The 4966-nt window shown below is 44.2% G+C and overlaps 1 long non-coding RNA gene across 1 annotated transcript; it reads left to right on the top strand.

The window, feature by feature from the left end:
- Nucleotides 1-3573: 3573 nt before the first annotated feature.
- On the top strand, nucleotides 3574-4222 carry LOC114069489. Its single transcript, XR_003573787.1, has 2 exons — nucleotides 3574-3658; nucleotides 3785-4222. It is a non-coding gene; the product is annotated as an uncharacterized LOC114069489 (long non-coding RNA).
- The last annotated feature ends 744 nt before the right edge of the window (nucleotides 4223-4966 follow it).

Raw genomic sequence — 4966 nt, 5'->3', positions numbered from 1 at the left:
AAAATGATGAAGCAGTCATTTCTGACACTGGAAAAAGTTTATTAGGTCCCAAAAAGATCTGGGAAAAGGTGTAAATAGGTTGGTGAGAGTTTGGTGACAATTCCTCATTATTCAGGGCAGTCAAAGCGAATGCTAAATGTGAATATTCGTGCAAGAGATGTCTTGGTATCAGATTAGCAGGTGGTGAATTTAATGCTGATGAATGCAAAATCATGCAGATGAGGGAAAAGCTATGCAGAGGTGGCCATGCGCTCAGGAAGCAGGGAATTAGCGTTCAGGGAAGGGCTGCTGGATCATTGGGAATAGCTGAAACGGGAACCTCAGCTCTGCGGTCAGAAAGGCAAAAATACGGCAGGAATTGCTGGGGAAAGAATTGAGGATAAAGATAAATATCATTATTCTGTGTGCATGATGATGTTATGGCATGTGATGTTATTCCAGGTGAAACTGCAACCAGAATAGTCAGGTTAACTTTGGCCACAAGCCCTTAAAAAGGATGTAATAAACCTAGAAAAGGTCAAGGTTGGGATCCACAACCCTGAAAAGTGTTCAAGGTCAGGTGGGATGGGGCTTGGAGAAACCTGGGCTAGTTAAAGGTGTCCCTGCCCATGCCAGGGGGTGGAAGGAGATGGGCTTTAAGGTCCCTTCCAACCCAAACCATTCCATGATTCTGTGATAGGAATCCTCCCTCAGAAAAGGGATGGTGAGGATGGACACGGTGGTCTATAATTTGTGAATAAATTACACCCATTTATGCAGAACAGATGGGCAGAAGTTATTGCCACGGGGTAACTTGGAGGCTGAAAGCAGAGGGGGGCTGAAAAAGGAATTAGAAAAATCCAGTGATTTGAGGCCCATTGGTGACAACTTCTTTGCAGGCCCTGAGTGTCAAAATCCAATTCCTTGGCTTGCAGAGGGGATGGAGAGAGAGAGAGTCAGGTTCTTTCCTCTGCTAATAAATCCCTCCAACATAAATACCTAAATGAAAAGGGTGGTAAAATAAAAATAAAAATAAAAATAAAAATAAAAATAAAAATAAAAATAAAAATAAAAATAAAAATAAAAATAAAAATAAATAACTTGTCCGGTCAATTTCCAGCAGCAAAAATAGCTGAAGGGGCCCTCGGTAGAAAAATGTAATTCAAAGAAAATGGGTGCTAAAAATGAAGTTAGAAATAAATAAATTACAGGAGAGGAGAGGAGACTTTACCTTTCCATGCGTGTTCCTTTAGGTCAGCAGCAGATGCCTCAGCACAGGGTATTTTTTTCCTTTCAGCAGAGCAGGTACAATCTTGGGCCAATACTTTAAGCTCAGCAGGACTTGCCAAACCAGAGAGAAAACAGTTTATTTTTAGGGGCAGCCAGCATATTTTGGTAATTGAGCCTGACCTCCTGCATAAGCAGGGCAGGAGAGCAAACTTTCGCATCAAGCCCGTTCCTTTTCTCTCCTGTATTGCAAAACAATTCCCTCCTTTCTCCCAAGTTTTGCATTTCAAGAACTCCTCAAGTATTTAAGAAAAAATTGTTCCATTTGTTAATTACTCCCTGTGGCCACTTGGATTTAATTTTGATTTCCCTGACCTCATCTTCCTGCCAGTGGATTTACTGATCCTTTGCCTGTGGAATGACAGAGTCCTGCTTCCCAGATCCCAAGAGGTCAGTGCAGAGACAGGGGCTCAGCTAAAGCCTGTGTGACCCTCAGGAACAGCACCATGCCAGGGGAAAGACGATCATTTAGGGGCTGACAGGAGAAAGTGGAGACTGCACAAAATCATGTCTATATTAAATTAATCAGCAGGGGTGTGTTTAATTACATTTTACAGGCAGCTTGTTGGCACAGCCATTCGTCTTTGCTCAGTTTGAAAAGCTGGAGGTGGGATAAAAACCCACAGTGCAACCAGGAGTAGATGGGCAAGTCACAAAAAATTGAAAAAAACAGTTTTTAATTCCTCAGGGGTAGGTTGGGGAGAAGAATAATAAGAGCATGGAATGGTTTGGGTTGGAAGGGACCTTAAAGACAATCCTGTTCCACGGGAAGGGACACTTTCCACCAGCCCAGGTTGCTCCAAGCCCCATCCAGCCTGGCCTTGGACACTTCCAGGGATCCAGGGACAGCCACAGCTTCTCTGGGAAACCTGTGCCAGGGCCTGCCCACCCTCACAGGGAAGGATTTCTTCCTAATTAGTAGCTCTGATAAAGATTTAAATCAGATCTTTAGTCAAGTGCGCAGACAGGGGTGGGGCCAGAGAAGCTGAACACTTAAATGCCATTTAGACAATCAGATCAAACTGGTCATATGCAGCAGGACCCATCCTGTCGAAAATGCTACCCAAGGTAAATATTTACCTGGACTCCCGGTGAGGGAGAATCCACATCCTTCCTGGGCAGCTGATTCCAGTCACGGAATGTTAGAAAATATTGATCTCTGCGTCACCCACGTGATGATGCAGCAGCTGCACTCGACACGTGGACTTTTGGGCAGTCTGAGGAGGACGTGAGACACAGTCTGGGTATGATGGTGACCACAGACAGAAGAGCAAAGAGAGCACCAAAAAGTGATAGAAGGATAAATTCTATCTATATTTATGCCTGTATCTGTGTAGATACATCTATTAACACATATTCATATATATGTAGGTATACACAAATATATTTATGCTCTGTCATTCCCCCTCCCACATACCCTGAAGCTTTGAGAAGCATCATTTAAGCTTGCAAGCCTGAAACAGGTTAGAAATGGAAGTGCCACAGCAATCAGAGTTAAATTGGATTTGCACTGTGAATCATCTGCTGAGCACTGGGGTGATAAACAATGGCAATTTACTCACAGATTAACAACTGTGCTGTCGAGGTGGCAAACCTTTTTAAACCCATAAAACTACTACCCTGCTGTGAGGAAAAACAGAGTTACCCAAGGGCATTCCCTTTTTCCAAGAAAGCGCCAAGGGTTTTTGGGATAACTCAATGCAAATTTGGTTCTAGTTGGTTAATGCTGAGTTTGGGGCTTTTGGGGTCTTCTTTTCTCATGTTCCTGTCAGTTTTCTGCATTTCAAACACCTTCTGCAAACTCTGGCAATGGAAAGTCCCCACTGACAAGGAGAAAGACAGTGGTGTTGCTCTCCTAATGATGCCACCTGGAACCTCCTGGCCACGGAGGGGACAGAGATTTGGGACCTTCTCTTCCCAAAAAAACACCCTCCTGCCACGACTGAACTCAAGTATCTGATCCATGAGTTATTCTGTGAGGCTTTAAGGCAGCCACAGATCAGTCAGGAGAGAGCAGAGGGATTTGGACAGGCTGTGTCTCAGAGCAATGGTGCTGCTACTTAATTATGGTCACATTTCAGTGAGATTTATGAATCATCTACAGCCCTTAGGGAATTACTTATTTATTTTTTTTTTCCATCCAGAAAGAAGCAGCTGGGAAGGAAAGAAAAGTAAATACTCAGCACAGGAGCTGGATTGGGCCTGGATTTTTTTTTTTTTGGTGAGAATCCAAATGCCCTCTCTGAGGTTTCAGTGAGACTTTTAGCCATGGTCAGCTGGGTTATTATGGGCATAAATATAAAAATGCATAAAGCCTGTTTTTGATGCCCACACCCTCCCCTCAAACCCCAAGGCACCCGTTATCCACCAGCACTGCACGCAGAAATGCTGGGTAAGTTTGGTTTGCTGAACTGAAGGGAACTGAACATTTTGCTATAAACCTTTCCTTTTCCTGGTCTCGTGGGACTTCAAGTGTCATTTTCTATCTCTGATTTGTCCTTTTCCACCTCCTTGGCAGGACTGCAAGGACCTCTCCAGGATGCCACAGGGACTGGGTGGTTTGGTCCACCCTGCAAGTCAAGCGTTGATCTGACTTTTGATGATGAGTTCAACCTCAGCAAATACCCCGTGTCCTCTTTTCCCAAGGGAAAAGAAAGGAGCAGACCTTCATATTCTGTCTGTTCTTTGCCCAGCATTTACTTCTGCTCCCAGCTCCCAAGTCAGGTCCTTCTGCTGTGATCCTCAGTTTTGCACAACAGGGTTTTCCATCCTATTTCCATGTGCAGATGTCTTGGATAGCCTGAGATGGCTCAAATGCAATGAAACACCTATATTCAGGCAAAAATTATTTTTTCTTTTTTTTCCTCTAGTGAGATTTAAACATGACTCACACACAGACCTTATTGGAATGGAGATGTTTTAACCCGTGAGCTGAATCCCACAGACGGGACTGAGAAAAGGCAAACCTAATTATCAGGGACCTTTATGTCACTCTCCATGATGTGTGTCTCCACAGAGGGACATTCAGATGTCTGAAAGTGGGAGGGGAAAAAAAAAAAGAGGTGGAAGCCTTTGCACAGGATGGATGAAGTTTCTTGGGAAAACTCTGGGCAAATCCCAGCCCCAGCTACAATCTCTGTTCCTGTGGAAAGATTGTAAAAGTCAGTTTATTGAGGGGATGGTTTCCAAATTCTGAATGGTAACAGAAACTCCCCAGCAGGAACTGGCACATGGTGAGGGCAAAATCATATGACCTTGATGGTTTAATGTGCACTGGAGACCGATCTTGAATTTTGTTTATTTTCTCATTTCAGCCTATGAGCAGGAAAATGAATGATGTAACTGGGGCATGGATGGGCCCAGTTCAGATGGAGGGGACACACAGAGCCTGGGTCCTTCCAGCTGAATCCCCTCTCTGATGATGGAAACTGGGAGGAACAGAAGGAAAGAGAAAGCCAACAGTGAAATATCCCCTGAAATACTCTCCCAGCTGACAGCAATTGCTGCCTCAGGGCTTTCTCAGCTCAGAGATTATATAAATGTTTCCAACAGCCCTTGATGGACTTACCTGTCACCAAGGCCCCCAATTGCTGTTCTAACCCCTGCAGACTCCTGGCAGAAGCAACATCTCGTGGTGATGAGCTCCACTGCTCAAAAATGTACCTTGTTCTGTTCATTTTGATAATTGGGTTTCATGTCG

This window comes from Empidonax traillii, unplaced genomic scaffold (assembly GCF_003031625.1).
Source record: "Empidonax traillii isolate 1590-97213 ecotype Southwest subspecies unplaced genomic scaffold, ASM303162v1 scaffold1273:size490713, whole genome shotgun sequence".
NCBI lineage: Eukaryota > Metazoa > Chordata > Aves > Passeriformes > Tyrannidae > Empidonax > Empidonax traillii.
The sequence above is the reverse complement of the archived record's forward strand: the minus strand, read 5'-3'. Positions and strand labels throughout refer to the sequence as shown.